Consider the following 22347-nt stretch of genomic DNA (forward strand, 5'->3'; position numbering starts at 1 on the left):
TATAGGAAGGGGAAATGCAAATGTTAAACAAGTATTCAAAATGTTTTCCTCTGTTTCAACATTGCCACCGACTGCATAAGATGTGATGTATGCGGGGAGCTTATGGGGTCAAGTTTCGGCAAGAGCTGCTGCTATTGTTTTGGAGCAACGAGTTTAGAATGGAGTATCTTAGAAATTGCAATTCTCGGCATTTAGTTTGCTCCAGTTCTAGTGAGTTAGAACAGATTTTTTTTCAAAAGGGGGCGTATCTGGCCACTTACGCCTGTTTTGCGAGTTTAGACAGCGAAAACTTACTGCAAACTAACTTAGAATGGAGGAAGTGTAGATTTTTGTACGCTCAGAAAAACCTTGCCTACACTTAGAAAATCAGGCGTAAGGAAGAGTGACGGGCGGGGAGCGACCCGGGGGGGGGGGGGGGGGGGGGGGGGGAAAAGAGAGCGCGGGGAGCGACGGTGGGGGGGCTGAACGGGCCCAGCCAACGAGAAGCCGGGCCGAAGACTTCGGGCAGGGCCCGCCCCCAGCAAGATGCCGGGCAGGTGGGCCCCGCCGAAGACGTGGAGATGGAGTGGACCGGACCTGAATGGTGGGGGGGTGCGGGAAAGCGCCGGACCAGGAGCTTGGGGGGGGGGGGGGGGCGGCAGAGGGAGCGGGAGCTGAACGGGGGGAGGGGGGGGGGAAGGAGGAGCTCAAGGAGGGAAGTCCAGTCGATCTTCGCCGCCCCAGTGAGCAGTGAGCCCATTCAGCCAGGGGCGGCGTGATTCGGGCTCCTCACACACAGCCTCGGGCGCCTTGAGCTACTGCACATACGCGCGCAAACTGTAGCACGCACGTGCAAAGGTCCCGGTGCTGAAAACAATGCCACAGCTTGTGCTGCGCTGCGCCGAGGGCCTGGGTCGACTTGAGGGAGGGGAGAATACAGAGTAAGTTTTGGGCGCGGTTTTGAGCGCGGAAATCAGGCGCGGCTCACAGGGCTGTGCCGTTCTAGGCGCGGCCCGAAACTTGACCCCTTAGTTGCAATGCCCACTTGTATTACCATGCAGTATGCAACAGCAGACCACCATAAATATGGAAATTGCGTGTATCGGTACAACGTCTGAAATCCAGAATCTTCAGGACCGCGTCTATGCCGGTTTTCGGGTTTTGCCGGATTTCCGACCTTGCCGCGGACCGAATCCGTGCCAGATTTTGGGGTTTGCCGGATTTCGGACCTCGCTGCGGACCAAATCTGTGCCGGATTCCAGGTTGTACCTCGTTACCCGCTGATCCTTCGCTCCTCGCCGAAATGTCCGAGTTTCAGACAATTCAGGTTTTCGGAAATCCTGTACAAATGCAAATGTCACGAGTTTTTCTAATAACGAGTCCTTTCTTAACAGCAAAAAACAATATTGGTATCTTAATTTAAAAATCATCAGCTTGACTCAAACCTGAGTCAGAAGATTCAAGTTGAGTGTCATGCCCCACTCCAGGACTTGAGCACATAAATTTAGGCTGACACTTCTAGCACATAAATTTAGGCTGACACTTCTAGCACATAAATTTAGGCTGACACTTCTTGCCCTGGAATCTTTCTAGCTTATCCGAAGACTGTTCTGGAACAGCAGTGCAAAACAGTACCTCTGGGACCACCACACAGATCATCAGCATGACCAGTGCCAGAAGAGGAAATAGAGCTGCCGCATCAAACATGTTGGCTCACTTTTTCCTTCACTTTTATGTAATATTTTGTTTGAGATGCCATTTAATGTGCTGCCTGGCCTTGAACCACCTGTATCTCATTTATGTAACAGTAACTTAGCAATTAGTGGTTGTTATTGAGCAAATTTTGAATGAGGATTGTCAATAGGTTTAAATACTCAATTCCTCCCCTTGTGGAGGGTCCAGGTTATCAACTTGAGAAAACAATAAGCAGAAATAGCTGGCTTTCTCCTTATTAAACATGCTTATTCCAGGATAGCCAATTTCTCTTGCTGTTTAGTTCTGATTTATTGCTGTTCTATTAATACATTTGAGTCAATCAGATGCATGAGTTTTGCGCACGTGAAAAACATGCTAGATATATACTACGAAGTATGTATGAAGAAGTCAGAGTGAGATTTGGATATCGCAGTAGCTCTACTGAGGCATTGGTTATTTTTAACTGCTAAAATGGGGCGTTGTTTAAACTTAGCTGCATCTTTAATTAAATTGATATCATTCTTGTTTCCAAATCCCTCATGGTATAAATACAAGCTGTTGTTTAAGACAACCACTCAAATACTCCCGTGTGAAGTGATCTAACCATACAAATGCCTTGGGATGTTTTACTGCGTTAAAACATTATATAAATACAAGTTCTTGTTGTTGTAGTTGCTTATGAATTCAAAGTAGTAGGAAATTGTACCTGCATGTAAATAGTTGACTATTAAAAAAAACTGTTACAGATGCAAAATATCACTGTCTGTCCAGAGTGTGAGGTGATGTGAACAGCACAAAAGTTTTATATATGTGCAAGTTAAAAATGGACAATCAGAGAATCAGGCCAAGGGAAACCTTGGCATCTTGTTCAACTCAGCTCAACATCACCAAGATTGCTTACTACTCCCGCTCCAACATAGTCAGCTTCCGGCCCATCTCTCCTCCGCTACCACCCCTAAACCACGCTTTCGTCAACCGGAGACTTGATCTTTCCAACTTCCGCCTTGCCAAGCTCCTACCTTCCACCCGCCATATACTCCAGCTTGTTCAAAGCTTTGCCGCCCACATCCTGTCCCACACTCAATCGTGCTTGCCTATAACCCCTATCCTCACCGACCTGCAAAGAATTTTAAATACCCATCTTCAAATCCCTTCACATCCTAGTTCCTACCCTATCTTAATTAACTTCCTGCAACCTTATATCCTACTGAAAAAGCATTTTTTCCGATCAAACTTTTCATTAACTGAAACATCTATTCTATTTTCCCATCATGGCTTGACAACCAACCTTTTATTACCAATACCTATTTTTTTTTCCTACCTTTGAGCAATACCTTGAGACACCTTCTACCTAAATGTTGCTGCATAAATGCAAGTTGTTGTAAGTGGGTGATTATAGACAATTTTAATAAACTGAGTTGCACGTAGAGAAGTTACATCACATTGCACAGTTCTTGGGGGGGGGGGGGGGGGGAGGGGGTGGGGGAGAAAGAGAAAAAGATGCACAAAGTGCATTGTGGAATTTGACAACAATCCCTTGCCCAGTAAATGAAGCCTAAATGTCCAGAAAGAAAATAAATAATTGAAGCCCAGGCCATGACTACAGAGGGAGTTAACCATAAAAGCCATTAATCCACGGTCTTCAAATTCATTTGAAACAGTAAGTAAGCTTTAGCGCCATGTCTTAAGTCAGGTGAACCTCAATTTTTTCATCATGGGCAGTCCCTCAAAATCGAGGAATACATGCTTTCACTCTAAAAGTGAGTTCTCAAGTGACTGAACAGTCCAAAAAGGGAATTGTAGTCTGTCACAGGTGGGGCAGACAGTCGTTGAAGGAAAGGGTGTGTAGGAAGACTGGTTTGCCGCATGCTCCTTCCCCTGCCTGCGCTTGCCTCCTGCATGCTCTCGGCGACGAGACTAGAGGTGCTCAGTGCCCTCCCGGATGCTCTTCCTCCACTTAGGGCGGTCTTTGGCCAGGGACACCCAGGTGTCGGTGGGGATGTTGCACTTTATCAAGGAGGCTTTGAGGGTGTCCTTGAAACGTTTTCTCTGCCCACCTGGGCTCACTTGCCATGCAGGAGTTCAGAGTAGAGCGCTTGCTCTGGAAGTCTTCTGTCGGGCATGCGAATAATGCGGCCCGCCCAACGGAGCTGGTCAAGTGTGGTCAGTGCTTCGATGCTGGCCTGATCGAGAACACTGACGTTGGTGCGTCTGACCTCCCAGGGGATTTGCAGGATCTTGCGGAGACATCGTTGGTGGCATTTCTCCAGTCGTCGATGTCTACCCTTGCTAATAATAGGCTCCCGAGGTATGGACAGAGGTCCACGTTGTCCAGGGCCGCGCCGTAGATCTGGATGACTGGGGGGGCAGTGCTGTGTGGCGGGGTCAGGTTGGTGGAGGGCTTTTGTCTGAGGATGTTTCATGTCAGACCCATGTGAAGATGTTGATGATGACTTGGAGTTCAGCCTCTGAATGTGCGCAGACATAAGCGTCGTCCACGTATTGTAGTTCAACGACAGAGATGGGGACGGTCTTGGATCTAGCCTGGAGACAACGATAGCTGAACAGGCTCCCACTGGTTCTATAGTTTGGTTTCACTGCAGCGGGGAGCTTGTTGAGCATGAGGTGGAGCATTGCAGCGAGGAAGATCGAAAAAAGGGTTGGCGCGATGATGCAGCCCTGCTTGACCCCGGTCCGGACATGGTACCCTGCTCCTGACAAAATGCCTAGAACACGACCTCGTCATCACCAACACTTTGTTCCGCCAGAGGGACAAGTACAAGGCATCGTGGCAACACCCTCACTCCAAGCATTGGCACCTGCTCGACTAAGTCATCGTTCGAGCAAGGGATCGCAAGGCCGTGCGCGCATCACCCACGTCATTACAGGAGCCAACAACTACTGGACGGACCACCGCCCAATCCATTCCGTCATCAACAGAAGCAGCGCCGCAGAAAAAATCTCAATTTTTTTAACCAAGCTGATGGGAACAAAATGGTTTAAAATAGTCTTCAAATATCTAATTTTGCGAATATTCCTCATTCAAATCTAGTAATCAATGCAGAATTTCTGGGCATCATTTCTGATAAATTTAAAATATTGTAAGCCAATTGTACTTGTATAACAAACAAATTCCAATAATCAATCCCCAAACGGAAGACTCCCAAACTTGAATGTTAGCCTCCTTTTACTAGGGGATTATGGTGCTTTAAATTTTATATTAATCCAACTTCTGTGATCCAAAATACTCACTTTTCTTATGGTCAAATAAGATGTTGCACCATACATTTCTTAAACTATATTAGAAACACATCAGATTTTTAACCGTTATAAATTCATGTCTAATCTCAAGAATTTATTGGCAGACTTGGTCCTTAGTTACATCAATTTCAAATTTTTGTGTGACAGCTTGTCTCAAATAAATTCCAAAAATGCATTAAATACAACTTACTCAACTCAACAGCTAGTTAAATCTGAAGAATAATTTAATCTAGACTAGATCCATTAATAGTATGGTATTCCTCTTCTATCCTTCAGTTCCAGTGCTGTGACGGCAAGAAGCCCAAGATTATTTGAGAGATATATAAGTGCACATTAAAATTAGTGTAGGGTGCTTCATCCAGCTAATTTCCCATTTAAAACCAGATAAATTTAATGTATTAGGGCCAGAAATTGCTGGAATGGTACATTCACAGCGAGCGACATGAATTGGATGTTTTACCTCACCCTTCAGATCACATTATATTTGCACTGGAAATTGCTGGAAATGCGCATTTATAATGGCGAAACAACGTCAACGTCGCATCTGGGACGTCATGATGTGCCCATACACATCTCCTTAACCTATGAAAGAAAAGAATGGAGAAAGAAACAGAGCAAACAATAGAGAAGGAAATAGGGTGAATTAGAGTCAAATTAGATTGAGAAAAATAGAGAGCGATAGAGTGGACTGAGAAAAAGAGACACAAAGGAACAGTAATAAAAATATTTTTAAAACTATAATGTATTTGCTTCATGAGTTCTTTGTTTAAGAATTCAAAGCAATTAAGAACTAATTGGTTTATTGACAAAGGTTTAACAATCACATTACACATTACCAGTTCATTCACTAGGGTCGCAACTGCGTACCTCATCATGGATGACCGAGATCCAACTGACTGGGGTTTTATTGAGTCTTGTGAACATCACCTGACTCGCTTAGCCACTCAATGCAACAGCTCTACAACTATTTTGTGAAAACTATAAATCAAGTACCCCCCTTAAAAAGGGACACTAAAACCGACAAATTAAACTTTTTACATTATTGGATCAAATTAAAATTTGGGTGCCGGGGGTGATAATGCACTTCAGTCCCTCCGGTGCCCACCTCCCACGGAAGGCCGCAAGCGTACCGGTAGACACTGCATGCTCCATCTCCAGGGACAACAGCTCTACAAATTTGTGAGCATACTCACAGGTGCATACATTACAAGAACAAGCAAACTAAGAGTTCATTGTAATCCAGTTATCTTTGGGAATTGTTGTATTGGTCCTTGAGAAGCTCGTGTAGGTGTGTAAAATGTACAAGCATTCTTGGTCCATGTAGTATAGAACCAGAGGCCCTGTCCATCATAATCAGAAATAGTGGAGCTGCTTTCATAGGAACTGCTAGATGAAAAAAGACCAAAGTACATCTCGGATGTCTTCTACCATCCTAGAAGCTGCATGATACAATGATAGTGGAGCTGTTGATTAATCATAGAAATTAATCTTTATCAATTAGTCGACAACAGATCCAGAAATAACACTAGGAAACTCCCAGTGGTAGAGACCTTGGGAATCATAGGTCCCAAGTCGCCTTTTGATGTGCATCAACTTGTCTTAATCTCAACTTCCCAAGTCCATAACTTATTGCATCAGTAAAAAAAAAATTCAATTCTCATACCTGCTATCTGTATGGTCCAAGACTGATAATTCAAGATCAGTTAGCAGTTTTATACTTGGCTCAAGCCCACAAAGAACTGAACTGAAAACCACCAAACCCAGTTCTTTGAACATTTAACCATCAAAGATTTCCATCTAACAGTCAGTGCTAGCTTAAAAGTCAGAGACCAGAAATGAGAAAAGAGTTCTAACCCAGTGAGGTAGTGTGGCTGGTGTGCAACGGTCACCACACGTTAAAAAAATTCACACACAGGCATCTTCCACCCCCTCAATTGGAGTTCAGGACTGGAACATCGGGTCCTTCATCGAAACACCTGTGAACTCGTGACAGCAAGTCATCCTCGTTTGAGGGACCGCCTATGATGATGGAGTCCCCAACAGCTTGACTATTTGAATATTTAACAGCTCAAGCATGGATTGCACCACATCGCCATGTTAGAGTAACAAAATTTAACACCTCATTTGAAAAACACCGGGTTGACGATACGTTAAAATATAGCATATGCACATCGTGGGCAGAAAGTTCTGGCCTCGTCGGATGCATACGATGTGCACATGCACCCTTCGAGGCCTCGCAAAGGCCGGTTCTCGGCGCACGCACCAAGGACTGGCTTTTCCAATGTCAAAATTTTGTTTGACAGATCCTACGCATCCCCGCAAAAAGGACGTCTGTGGGGCAGAGATTGAACTATTTGCCCAACTCTTGCCCAGCGAATGTTAAAGCAGGTGTACAGCGTACTTTTACCAGCACAAAAGCTTTAAAACATAGAAAAATTAAATGTAATCTTTCATTTTTATATTAAAAACCCTGTCCATTAAGATAAGTTTATTTTTAACCCTATTAAAACAGAGTTTTTTTTTAATTTATTGTGTTGTGTTCCTTGTTTTAGGGGGGGTATTTTCTGATAGTAATGAAAACTCGTAAAATCAGAGCTCTCATTATTAATAAGAGGGATTGGTGGTCCAGACCCACGTGATCTCAGGATATGTTACTGGAAGACACGTCCCTGTACACTGCGCCGTGAATGAAAGCATCCGACCGGAATCCTATTTTCCTCTGGGACCACCAGGTATTTTTGTTAATTTTTTTTTTTTTTAAATCGGAGAGCCTCGTTCGAAGGAAGCCTCCGACCGCAATTCCCCCCCCCCCCCCCCCCCGCCAACTATAATTACACGAAGCCATCATCATAGGCGGTCCCTTGAACGAGGAGGACTTGCTTCCACGAGTTCACAGGTGTTTCGATGAAGGACCCGATGTTCCAGTCCTGAACTCCAATTGAGGGGGTGGAAGATGCCTGTGCGTGAATTTTTTTTTTTTAAAAACATGTGGTGACCGTTGCACACCAGCCACCACACAGGCTTGACAGAGCTAGATCTTGGTCCAGTGGCAAGGATTAACCAAGTTGACTGGAGACCTGCACTGCTGCAGGGACCTAGTACGCACACATAGTGCTGCCCCTGGGCCCTCAGCTCTTCTGGGCCCCATACCTTCATCTGTCGCACCTCCACCACGATCTCTCGCTGCTCCTCCGCCATAAACATTCACTGCATCTTGCCACAAACACTTGCCGCTCATCCGCCCCGACCTTCCACTCTTCTGTACCTGGGCCCTGCCGATGTCCCTGCCCACGCTCCAAAACGGCGACCAGGGTTTTGATGACATCACCCAGTCGCCCATCTCAAAATCGTCGCACACTTGGAGCAGCTTGCGCTGGAGGCTGAAGTCGTATGCTCCAGCTCTTTTATAGCCCGACCTGCGGAGCTGTTCTCTCGCAGGTCGGGGGGTCACAAGGCAGGCTTACGGTAACTGGTCTACCAGAATGCAAATGAAACAAGCACCAATGACATGATTGTGTATGTCTGTTAAACTTAAAAGAAATGTGAATATAGTCAGAGATCTACATTAGCTACAACATTTATTTCAAAAATTGTCAGCTTTTCAAACTTGCTTTGCCTCACCAAGCAAATGCAAATTGCCTCTGTACAACACACCTCTTAGCAAAATCTTCAATCAGTCCTATCCTTTGGATCATATCAAGTTACCTCTTTAAATTATCCATTTCTGGAGTAGAGAGGTTGATTTGCATTGCATATTATAACATTAACAAGGTACATTTATGTTGTAAATTACCAGGTTTAACTTTCTGTGCTGAGTTTAGTGGTCAATTAAGGTGAAAATCCATCAAGTTCTTAAAATAATGGGGAAGTCAAGGGCAGCAAGTTCTGGAGATTCGCAACTCACGCTCGTATCCCTTAATTCCCTGAACGTTCTAGCACATTAATAACGCCATGTGTTAACACACCATTATTTTTCCAGCAAGATTCAGCCCATAATTCCCAGTGCTAACTTACCTTAAATTCTTCTGCTGGTTCAGACCTTTTCCAAAGTTCCCCTCAGCTGACTTATGATTGAGATTTTAGAACTGGTACAGCTAAAGAAGTAATCTCCCACAAGATCAACTCCGATACTTTGTGAGCAGGGAGGGAGAGTTTACAAGAGCGGGTCTTAAAGATAACTTTTGAGATTAAGAGCCAGGCATTAAAATTTATAAGAACAACTTTCCACCTCCAGTCGTCAAAAGCCTTTGTGCAAATACTGCATAACAGGGATCTATCTCATAGGGTCTTAACAGGGTCAGCCATCATATTATGCAGGAAAACAACTTTCAATTATGCAACAACTTTAACATAGTAAAACATTCCAAGGCGCTTTCACAGTAGCATAATCACACAAAAATTTACACTAAGCCAAAGAAGGATCCATTAGGAAAGGTGACCAAAAGCTTGGTCCAAGAGATATCTTTTAAGGGGGGTTGTAAAGGAGAGGTGGAGAAGCAGAGATTTAAGGAATGTATCAGCCATGACTCAGAGGGTAACACTCGAGCCGGGTCAGAAGGTTACCAGAGGGACTTGAGTACAAAATCTAGAATGACACTCCAGTACAGTGCTGAGGGAGTACTGCATTGTTGGAGGTGACCTCTTTTGGATGTAACATTAAACCGATGCCTGATTTACCCTCTCAGGTGGACGTGAAAGATTCCAAAGCACTATTTCAGAATAGCAGGGGAGCTCGCCCCAACTATTATTTATCCGTCAATCAACATCACTAAAGCAGATTATCTTGTCATTATCCACATTGCTGTTTGTTGACCTTGTGTGCAAATTGACTAACGCATTAAAACAGTGACTACACTGGAAATGTACTTCAATGACTGTAAAGCGCTTTGGGATGTCCTGAGGTCATGAAACTCGAAATGTGCATGCATTTCATTTTTTCTTTAGCCAGCTGAAGGCACGGCCGCCAATGGTGGGATGACAGATGTGGGGAATGGACAAGGGGCTAGAGTTGACAGAAGGCAGAGTTCTCGGAAGGTTGGAAATAGGGAGGGGCGAGGCCACAGAGGAATATGAACGCAAGGATGATAATTTTTAAATGGAGGTATCTGGGGATCGGGAACCAATATAGATCAGCGAGCACATGGGTGATGGTTAGTGAGTGATGGAAGTTAGGATACAGGCAGCAGAGTTATGGATAAGCTTAAGTTTATGGAGGGTGCCAAGTCTGAAGGCAACGAAGGCATGGAGCATCTCGTGAAACTCCAGTGAACATAACATAATTAGGAGCAGGAGTAGGCCATTCGGCCCCGAAAGCCTGCTCTGCCATTCAATAAGATCATGGCTGATCTTCTACCTCAACTCCACTTTCCTGCACTGTCCCCATATCCCTCGATTCCCTTAATATTCAAAAGTCTATCGATCTCTATCTTGAATATTCTCAAAGACTGAGCTTCTACCACCCTCTGGGGTAGAGAATCCCAAAGATTCACCACCGAGTGAAGAAGTTTCTCCTCATCTCAGTCCTACATGGCCGACCCCTTATTCTGAGACTGTGACCGCCCACCCCCCCCCCACCCCGCCCAGTTCGAGACTCCCTAGCCAAAAGAAACATCCTCCCTGCATCTACCCCGTCAATCCCTGTAAGAATTTAGTTTGTTTCAATGAGATCATCTCTCATTCTTCGAAACTCTAGAGAATAGAAGTCTAGTCTACTCAGTCTCTCCTCATAGGACAATCCCCCCGATCCCAGGAATCAGTCTGGTGAATCTTTGTTGCACTCCCTCTGTGGCAAGTATATCCTTCCTTGGGTAAGGATACCAAAACGGTACACAATACTCCAGGTGCAGTCTCACCAGGGCATTATATAATTGCAGTTAGATGTCTTTATTCTTGTACTCAAATCCTCTTGTAATAAAGGCCAACAAACTATTTGCTTTCTTTATTGCTTGCTGTACCTGCATGTTAACTTTCAGTGATTCATGTACAAGGACACCCAGGTTCCTCTGAACACCAACATTTCCCAATCTCTCACCATTCAAAAAAACTCTGCTTTTCTATTTTTCCTAACAAAGTGGATAACTTCACATTTCTCCACATTATAATCCATTTGCCATGTTCTTGCCCATTCACTTAGCCTATCTATATCCCCTTGAAGCCTCTTTGCATCCTCCTCACAACTTACATTCCCACCTAGCTTTCTATCAGCAAACTTGGATATATTACATTTGGTCCCCTCATCCAAATCATTGATATAGCACCGATCCTTGTGGCACCCCATAGTTACAGCCTTCCTACGCGAAAATGACCTGTTTATTCCTACTCTCTATTCTGTCCGTTAACCAATCCTCAATCCATACTAGTATATTACCGCTAATCCCGAGCCCTAATTTTGTTTAACAACATCTTATGTGGCATCTTATCACGTCTTCTGAAAATCCAAATACATCACATCCACTGGTTCCCACTTATCTATTCTGCTAGTTACAATCTCAAAAAACTCTTAACAGATTCGTCAAACATGATTTCCCCTTCATAAATCCGTGATGACTCTGCCCAATCCTACATCCTTAATAATAGATTCTAGCATTTTCCCTACGACTGATGTCAGGCTAACTGGTCTGTAGTTCCCCATTTTTTTTCTCTCCCTCCTTAAATAGCAGGGTTACATTAGTTACCTTCCAACCTGTGGGAACCGCTCGAGAATCTATGGAATTTTGGAAGATGACAACCCATGCATCCATCATCATAGGCAGTCTCTCGAAATCGAGGAATACTTTGCTTCCACTCTGAGTTCTTGGGTGACTGTACAGTCCAATACAAGAATTACAGTCTCTGTCACAGGTGGGACAGAGTGGTTGAAGGAAAGGGTGGGTGGGTAGTCTGGTTTTCCACACGCTCCTTCCGCTGTCCGCGTTTGGTTTCTGCGTGCTCTCGGCAATAAGACTCAATGTGCTCAGCGCCCTACTGGATGTTCTTCCTCCACTTAGGGCGGTCTTGGGCCAGGGATTCCCAGTTGCTGGTGGGGATGTTGCACTTTATCAAGGTGGCTTTGAGGGGGTCCTTGAAATGTTTCCTCTGCCCACTTGGGACTCGCTTGCCGTGTAGGAGTTCAGAGTAGAACACTTGCTTTGGGAGTCTCATGTCAGGCATGCGGACGATGTGGCCTGCCCAACAGAGCTGGTAAGAGTTTTGTCAGTGCTTCAATGTTGGGGATGTTGGCCTGATCGAGAACACTGATGTTGGACAACCCATGCATCCAATATCTCTCTAGCCACCTCTTTCAAAACCCTAGGATGTAGGCCATCAGGTCATGGGGATTTATCGGCTTTCAGTCCAACCAATTTCTCCAGTACTATTTTTTTTTTTACGAATACTAATTTCTTTCTGTTCCTCATTCTCCCAACCAGCAGAAATAGTTTCTCCCCATCCACTCTATCCGTTCCCCTTACTATCTTGAAAACTTCGATCAGATCACTCCTTAACCTTCTAAATTCTAGGAAACACAACCGTAATTTGTGTAATCTCTCCCCGTAACATAACCCTTGAAGTCTGGGTATCATTCGGGTAAACCTACGCTGCACTTTCTCCGAAGTCAATAAACCCTTCCCTATGGTGTGGTGCCCAGAAATGCTCACAGTACTTCCAGGTGTGGTCCAACCAGGGTTTTATATAGCTGCAACATAACTTCAACCCACGTGTTCTAGTCCTTACAAGTCCAGCATTCCATTGGTCTTTTTAATTATTTTCTGTATCTGTTCATGACATTTTAATGATCCATTTACCAGGACTTCCAAGTCTTTTTTTGACCTCCATTGTTTTCAGCTTTTCATTATTTCAAAAGTACCCTGTCCTATCCTTTTTAGGTCCAAAGTGGATGACCTTGCATTTGCCTACATTGAAATCCATTTGCCATAATTCTGTCGCTATCGCTTTGCAGGGATAGTTGATCAGAGAAGGATAGAGGTCTGGCAGGGAGAGGAGTTGGAGCTTTTTTTTGCCTTGAGTACCTGGATATAATCCAGCTCAGATGATAAGATTCCTCAGCACCACCCAAATAGAGGGTTTTTAACTTGACTGATATTCCTTGTAACCTGTAATGAAGAATTGTTAAATAAAATATGGCTTTAAAACTAGTTGGAGCTTCCATCCACATTTACCTAGTGTTACATAATAAATTGGAAATGTCTTATCCTAACACTGGATGTAACTGCAAAAAAGTTTCTTTTTTCACACCACTGGAGGAAAAAGGCAAACAACGCAAGTATTCACTAAGTATAGAAATATCAACAGTACCGTAGGATTCAATAGACTGTTTATCTATTAACAAGGGAAAGCTCTTCTCCCATTTGCTTCTTAAAATTGCACACAATATGAATAATACTATTTATAGCAATATCTAATGGAACAGACATAGTCCCTAAGGGAAACTAATGTCTCTGGGGATTTCAGAGTAGTTGATACAAGCAATTAGAAACATGCCCTGGTGCCTCATATAAAGTAACAACCCATGAAACTACAACTGACATCCATATGTAGCAATGTCAATACTGATCCAAAGCACCAAGAGCTGTCCCAAAGTTTCTAAATAATATACTTATGTTAACATCCTTGGGTCAGGTATATTATGGTTACCTAATTACATGCTGGTAAATAGGAGCTGCCAATGTATATCTATCTGAATTTCAGGCCTGTTGCATTTGTTCAAAAGCAAAATACTACGGAGGCTGGAAATCGGAAACCGGAAACAAAAACCGAGAATGTTGTTAATACTCAGCAGGTCAGGCAGCATGCATGGAGAGAGAAAGAGTTAATGTTTCAGGTCGATGACCTTTCATAAGAACCTTATAGTTCTGACAAAAGGTCATTGACCTGAAACGTTAACACTGTTTCTCTCTCCACGGATGCTGCCTGACCTGCTGAGTATTTCCAGCATTTCTGTTTTTAATGTCTAATGCATTTGTTACTAACTGTATTCAGTACATGGGCCAATTATTTTTTTAAATTTTGCTTTGTTGGGGTGTGAGAACCTAGTAATGCAGAACATTACAGTACATGGCAAATTCCCAAATCAGCTAGATAAAGGACAAATGAAACTACTTGCACATAGCACTTGGTAACATTTGTAGAGGTAATTTATCAATATATGAAGAATTCCCTAAATAAAGCTTAATCCAGTCTTTCAATTTATATTTAAAGTACAAGTTAACAAAAGGAAACATTTGCTCAGAAGAGATTCATGTCTTGCACTGTATGCTTTGAATTATCTAATGAAATGGAACAATGAACAAAGAATATTCCACTTCTCACAAGAGGAACGACCATTACAAAGATTCTGCAGTACCTAAATTGTTTCACCAACTCAGACCTTGAATTTACACCGAGGAAGGAACCAGGTTCAACTCCCACATTTCAGAAGCCATCAGGACAGATTGGAAATTGTACAGTAAAGATGCAACATTGCATTACAATCTGTCATTGGCTGTACTTACTGCAGAGCTCCAAAAAGGAGGGTTATGGTTACTAATGTTTAACGGTATATTGCAGCCTCTTTTACACTGAATCTTGCAGCAATTTAAATTTGAGATACTGAGCCCGAATTTGCTGAAAACTTACGCCATTCATTGTAAGGCACATCTACGACATGTGAAATTATTATGATGCAGACATTCCTAGGGAATTATGGCGTGAGTGACTTATGCCATTATGTACGACACAGATTAATTTGCAGGGACTTTTGCACTAATCCAGACCTTAACCGTAAAAACTGAATAGCTAATTATCATAGCCCCGCCTTCCATTAAAATCATGGCGAGATCAAGTTTGCTGAACTAACGTCACTATGTATGCCACAGCCATTAGACCATTACAGAAAGTAGCTGGAGAACTCAATCAGTAGAAGCATTCCAGACTGCAATAATAGTGCTCATCACAACCTCAGGATGTCCCAAAGAGCTTGACTGCCAATAAAATACTTTTGAAGTGTAGTCACTGTTGAAATATAGGAAACAGGGCAGACAATTTGCTCACAGGAGGGTCACACAAACATTAATGTGATATTGACCAGATAACCTCAGTGATTTTAATAGCTCCACCATTGACTGCCTTGCCTTCAGTTGCCTCAGCCTCAAGTTCTGGAATTCCTTGCTAAATCTCTCTGCCTCTCTCTCCACCCTCAAGACTCTCCTTAAAACCGACTTCTTTGAATAAGCTTTTGCTAATTTGTCCTAATGTCTCCTTATATTGTTCAGTGTCAAATTTTGTTTGATAATGCTCCTGTGAAGTGCCTTGGGACATTTTGTGATAGTAAAGGTGCTATATAATTGCCAGTTGTTCTTGTTATTGCTGATGTTGGTTGAGGTTTAAATATTGGCCAGGACACAGGGGAGAATACCTCTGCACTACTTCAAAATAGTTCTTTGGAATTTTTACAACCAACTGAGAGGGCAGACTCCAGGGCCTCAGTTTAACATCTCATCCATAAGATTGTCTTCTTCTTAAGCAGTCCTTCGTATTGGGGATGACTTGCATCCACACCAAAAAGGGATGACCTCACACAGGTGTTTCAATGAAGGAGCATGGGAGAGCGAGAGACGGGGGGGGGGGGGGAGGGGGGCGAGCGACAGACAGGGGGGGGGGGCAGGGGGAGAGCGAGAGACCGGGGGGGTGGGGGGGAGAGCGAGAGACCGGGGGGAGAGCGAGAGACCGGGGGGGGCGGGGGGAGAGCGAGAGACGGCAGGGGGTGGGGGGGGAAGAGCGAGACACAGGGGGAAGGGGATATCGCAGGGAGAGGGGGAGCTCGGAATACGGATCACGTTCTTCCAACCTCCTACAATGGAAGGGACATCATTGGGAGTAAACGATAAAGTCACTACATTGTCGCTAATCATTTTGGTGCTGGGACCACAACTGTTTACAATATACATAGATGTCCTGGAAGAGGGGACAGAGTGTCGTGGAACAAAATTTGCAGATGCCACAAAGATTAGTGGGAAAGCGGGTTGCGTGGAGGACACAGAAAGGCTGCAAAGAGATTTAGGCAGGTTAAGCGAATGGGCTAAGGTTTGGCAGATGGAATACAATGTCGGAAAATGTGAGGTCATCCACCTTGGGGAAAAAAAGCAGTAAAAGGGATTATTATTTGAATGGAGAGAAATTACAACATGCTGCAGTGCAGCGGGACCTGGGAGTCCTTGTGCATGAAAAACCCAAAAAGTGAGTTTGCAGGTGCAGCAGGTAATCAGGAAGGCAAAGCCGGTGGGGGAACGGGGGAAGGGGATATCGGAATACTGATCACGGTCTTCCAACTTCCTACAAGGGACTGGAACCATCCCAGATTTAACGAATTTGTGCCATGTTAGCTAATCTCAGGAAGGATAACAGTAAAGGCATTACAACTGAGTTGAGGCGCGGGGGGGGGGGGGGGGGCGGGGGGCGAAGAGAGAAAGTAACCTGCTGTTCTTACTCAACAACACAAATTGCACCTGGATTTGGCTGTGTTCGCTCTGGACTCAACTTCTCCAATACACTCCTTGCGGGCTTCCTGAACTCCACAATCTACAAACTCCTATTGATCCAAAACTCTACTGTCCACATCCTGTTTACATATCACCCTGCCCTTGCAAACGCCCTGTCGCTCGTAACAAATTCAAAATGCTTGCCCTCATCCACAAATGCCTACACTGTTTCACCCTTCCCTACCTCCGTGATGTTTTCCAGCTTTATACCCTATCAACAACAACTTGCATAACGCCTTTAACATAGTAAAATGTCCCACAGTGCTTACAAGTCATGTACCCTCAAGTTTTCATCTTCCACCAGGACCCTTTCTTCCAACTTCAATGACAGAGCGTTCAACTGTCTCAGCCCTAATCTCTGGAAATCGGTCCTCAAACCCCTGAACCTGTATCTTTTTTCTGCTTTCGATGGCCTACTTAAAATCCATTTTTCAAACATGTTATTGGTCACCACTTCTAACTCCAGTACTCGGTTTCTAACTCCAGTACTCGGTGTCTATGTATTTCGTTTGTGAAGCTCATGACATTTTCTACATTAAAGGTACCACCTAACCCCAGGTTGTAGTTGCCTTCCAACTGTCAAATTACACTGTGTCAGGACTCACATGAATGTTCGTCACCTGAGCAAGATATCAGGAAGCAAATGCCAGAACCATACCAACTTGGAATCAACATCTCAAAAGAAAATTGTAGAGACAAACAATGGTCAAAAAAAGTAAATATACACTATATGTGAACCACCATAGCATTCATAATTGTAACTTTATTTTAACATTTCTGTGCTATGTTCAAACAAAAAAAATTAATTAAACTTGCATTTCTCTCAAACGCGAATCAGTGTTTCATTTTTTACTTTTTGGAAGACCATTTTAGCAAAAATAGTTATACTAAAAAAGAAGTTTCCACAAGGGACTGAATTGCTAAATTCTCCAAAGATCAAGCTGCTGTGAGAAAAAATGACATTACAATAAAAGACTTTGCCCTGACCATTCCCCTACCTGCACAGAAAAAAGGCAGTACAGTATTATGAAATTCAACATCCACAAGTCATGCAACAAATTCTATATGATTGGCATGAATAAAGAAAACTCTTTACTATAACTAGAGGCTTATCTTAAAACGTTAAATGATGGTAAACAAACACACTGATTCAAACTGCTGCTACTACAAGTTAAGCAAGTTGAATATATTAGTCTACTCTGCAGAAATAGTGTGCACATGTTGATCAAACCCACTGCACAATCAGTATGGTACAAAATGTTAGATTTTGTTCTCAAAGTAAAATGTTATGTCTCCCCATGTTTCAAATGTTAGCTTTATAATCAAGATTCATCTACAATGAAAGCCTCGGCATGGTTGCTTTCCTACTAATATATACATAACAATGTATTAATTGATGGCTTGGTAGAGAAAACCAAAAATTCCAGAAACTCTTTAACCACTGCAATTTATAAATTTAAGATAAATGTCGTTCAAATTATGCATCCCAGGAAATAGGAAAAGCAGGTAAATAGTATTTCAACTACAAAATACAAGTATTAATTTTATTTATCTGGACACTCATCTATCTTTGACTGTTACGCCTCCCTTATTCTTTATGAAATTAATTTCATTGGGACAGTCAAAAAAAACGCAGATATGCACATCAAATCAAATCTAGTTTTTACTTCTACACATTTATCATGAAAAATTGCATTTTACACTAGTTGGGCATACATCCATGTACACTGATCAATTAGATGTTTGCTTTAAGTGTAGAAACATTACTTCCAAAACAAGTAACTCATTATCCAATGAAATAAAGATTTCAGGTAGTGCTCAACATAATAAAACAATATTTCCACTAACAGCTTTTATTTGAGGAAAATAATACATTTCAACTTTAAACTATATGACGACTAATTTTAATTACTCATTCCCACAAGAATATGCATGCTTTCTTCTACATCTACAATATATTTTTATAGCTCCAAACATGAATTCAATAATCAGTGGACAATGGTTTTAGTTCCTATTGTCTATCTGCACGCTTTTATATCGGTGTTGAAGCACTGGTAGCTGTCCACAACAAAATAGAATTGTCTTATAATTTCCCAAGATAGTTTGGAAACAGCAATGTTTAATGGCTGAGATTTCCTGAAAAATACTGTACGCAAGTCTTTTTTCTAAAGATGCTTGGAGCAAAACAAAAAAGGAACCCACAACTCCAAACTGGCAAACTAAGCTGCACTGTAACTACTCTAGATTATGAAGGCCTTTAAACAACCCAATCTCAAAGTAATCGCGTCGACGTTAACTCTCCATCTTTCCCAATGGAGTGGGAACACAGAACAATTCCACTTGTAAAAGACACAAAGAACGCTAACAAGTGAATTATTCCTGAGAAAAGCCATCGCGCATGAAAATATTAGTATCATGTTCACCACCAAATCCATGCACATTAACTTAGCATCGCTGAAAATATTTCGAAGCAACGGTTCGTACAGATGTTTTGGGAACTTGCAAATTTAAATTAAATTAACGAGAAATTCTTACCACTTTAACAAGCCAAATTAAGTAAACGGAAAGGTGACGCTGGGAAACGAAACACCTGCCCTAACACCGCTGCTCTGGCAGCAAAAAATGCTAAAAATGTATGAAAGATTCAGTCTGTTTTTGTAAACGGACCCCGTCCAATTTCAACATCGCCCGAGACGCACACCTGTAACTCAAGGAGGTCTGAAAAGTTGCTCAACTTTCACACACTTGTCAATATTACAAGCGAGCTGCCCACGACGCAAAGAAAAGGAACATTTTGTGGCGGGGGTGGGGATGGAATCAACAATATGGATAAGGAGGCGGCCGCAGGTGGGGGCGCGATGCCTTTAAGAGAATAATCATGAGTAAAGAGTGTTAAAGCAAAACTAGTAACGAACCAGCCGCAGCTTCAGTCAACCAGCCCTCCTGCTGCCGCCAGTGCAGCCCCACGACTCCCATCCTTCAGCTGCTCGCCCGCTTCTGCGGAGCGATGCTCGGGCTGCAAACTCTGGCGAGACCTCGAGCGGAGGAACCGACAGGTGAGTGCGGGGCGCGGCTGTGGGGCTCGGGCTGTGCCGCGCGCCACTCCGCTCCTCTCCCAGCCCGGCGCGAGCGGCGGCGGTTGGAGCTCGCACAGTAACGGCGGGACATGAGGCTCTTTCCCCCCACCCCCCCAACCCACCACCATCACCAAACACGCGTAGCCACAATGGCCCGCCGCCCGAAAAAAAACAGGCCGTCCCGAACAGACCACACCGGACATCCGCAGTGACCGACTGAACCTAGCCCTCACTCACTCCACTCACTCACCCGCGGTCCAAAGCGCTGAGAGCCGCTCAGCGCCACAGTCGCAGCTTCGACTGAGCCGCCATGTTCCGCTGCGTAACCGCGACGTCAGGACCATCGCGTGCACGCATGACTCACGCCGCTGGGCGGCTCGCGGAGAGAGGCCCACGTGCCGTGAACACAGCGCGGTGCAGGAGTATCAATTCCTACTGAGAGGGGCAGAATTCCACCTCAGCACTCAAGGCAGAGTTGTGTTAATTCGATCACAGTATACTTTCTTACGTTTTGAAAGCGGTCTAATTGAAGATTTTGCATGGATTTCTATTTGATGCAGTTCACCAAATGATTTGCACAGTTGTTCCTTTGGTTGCTGTTGCATCCCGTAAAGTACATGAATGGATTTTAGTTTATGTGGAGTCAGACAATTAACAATAAAAGTCTGAATTAACATGCACAACTGAAATGATAACATTGCTTTCATAATTTGTGTTAATGGAATGCAACCGATATATTTGCTTTTGTTACAATTTTAAGGTTCTTTGTACTGGGTTCTCGCTCAGCAGTCTAACAGATCCGCCTTTTGTTTTAAATGATCCAGAAGCTGTACATTTTATTATGCTCTCCCTTTGCAGAAATCTGTCACGGTGGATAACAATTACCCGACTTGCAGTATTCTGCTTTGTGGGTTTAATGTCGTTTCACACCACATAAGCACATTCTCTTTGAATTGGCGGATATTACCACAAAGACCAGTTTACAGATCCTTTGTGATAATAGTTTATTTTTCTTTAAGTCAGTCAGACAATTTTTGATATTACTTGATTCCACTCCAGGTTAAAACTTGATAGTCATTTGGAACTTCATGATCTGAAAGAATTTTGAAAGAATTTATTTGATGTCTCAAATATCCTGCGTTTAAATCTGATTTCCCCGATAATTTATTGTGTAACTTTCTGATTAATACAAAAGAGTGGTGTAACAAATCCAACAATACTTCATGCATACAAACAGTACACAGATTGCACTAAATGCGTGTTTTAATTTACAGAATGTCACTAGCAAGAAATGAACCCTCTGCAGATTTATAGAATCATCGAAAAATTACGACACAAAAGGAGGCCATTCAGCCCATCGTGCCTGTGCCGGTCGAAAAAGAGCTACCCAGCCTAATCCCACCTTCCAGCACTAGGGCCGTCGCCCTACGTCTCTTTAAGCGCACATCCAAGTACTTTTTTAATGTGATGAAGGTTTCTGCCTCTACCACCCTTTCAGGCAGTGAGTTCCAGACTCCCGCTACCCTCTCGGTGAAGAAATGTTTCCTCATTTCCCCTCTAATCCTTCTACCAACCATTTTGAATCTATGCCCCCTGGTTATTGACCCCTCTGCGAAGGGAAATAAGCCCTTCCTATCCACTCTATCTCGACTCCCCAATTTTATACATCTCAATTAAATCTCCCCTCAGCCTCCTCTGTTCCAAGGAAAACAACCCCAGCTAAAGTTTTGCAGTCTTGGCAATATCCTCGTAAATCTCCTCTGCACCCTTTCTAGTGTAATCATGTCCTTTCTGTAATGTGGTGACCAGAATTGCACGCAGTACTCAACCTGTGGCCTATAACTTCCCTGCTCTTGTATTCCGTGCATTGGCTAATAAAGGAAAGCATTCCGTATGCCTTTTTAACTACCTTATCGACCTGTCCTGCTACCTTTAAGAATCTGTGGACAAAAACTCCAAGGTCCCTCTATTCCTCCACACCTCTCTATCCTCCCATTTATTGTGTATTCCCTTGCCTTGTTGCCCCTCCCCAAATGCATTACCTCCCACTTTTCTGATTGAATTCTATCGCCACTTTTCAGCCCAACTGACCAGTTCGTCGATATCTTCCTGCATTCTAGAGTTTTCCTCCTCACTGTCAACCACACGGCCACTTTTTGTATCATCTGCAAATGTTTTTATCATGCCCCCTACATTTAATTCTAAATCATGAATATATACGACAAAATGTAAGGGACCGAATACTGAGCCCTGTGGAACACCCCACCGGAAACAGCCTTCCAGTCAAAAAAAACCCTCAACAATGACCCTTTGCTTCCTGCCACTGAGCCAATTTTGGATCCAATTTGCCACTCTCCCTTGAATCTCATAGGCTTTTACTTTTCTGATCCGCTTACCATGTGGGACCTTGTCAAAAGCTTTACTAAAATCCATGTAAACTACATTAAATGCGCTGCCCTCATTGACCCTCCTTGTACCTCCTCAAAGAACTTAAATCAAGTTAGTCAGACATGACCTTCCCTTAACAAATCCATGCTGGCTGCCCTTTATTAATCTGTGTCTTTCTAAATGAAGGTTTATACTGTCCCTCAGAATTGATTTCAGTAATTTTCCCACCACGAGGTTAAACTAACTGGCCTGTAATTGCTCGGTTATGTCCGTTCCTCCCTTTCTGAACAATGGTACAATGTTAGCAGTTCTCCAATCCTCTGGCACAACTGTAGCCAGGGAGGATTGAAAAATGATGGTCAGAGCCTCCGCAGTTTCCTCCCTTGCTTTTAATAGCCTCAGATATATTTCATCCGGTCCTGGTGATTTATCTA

At 43.4% G+C, this 22347-nt stretch overlaps 1 protein-coding gene across 2 annotated transcripts in view; it reads right to left on the minus strand.

Annotated features, from left to right (window-relative positions):
• Positions 1-19858, minus strand: part of LOC139276248 (polycomb protein SCMH1-like) — a 217533-nt gene extending 197675 nt beyond the window's left edge. For both annotated transcript variants that reach the window (XM_070893958.1, XM_070893957.1), the window contains exon 1: positions 19776-19858. The gene's annotated coding sequence lies outside the window, so the exon portion shown is untranslated. The remainder of the gene's footprint in view (positions 1-19775) is intronic.
• Positions 19859-22347: the final 2489 nt, after the last annotated feature.

The sequence above is a fragment of the Pristiophorus japonicus genome, chromosome 11 (genome assembly GCF_044704955.1).
Source record: "Pristiophorus japonicus isolate sPriJap1 chromosome 11, sPriJap1.hap1, whole genome shotgun sequence".
NCBI lineage: Eukaryota > Metazoa > Chordata > Chondrichthyes > Pristiophoridae > Pristiophorus > Pristiophorus japonicus.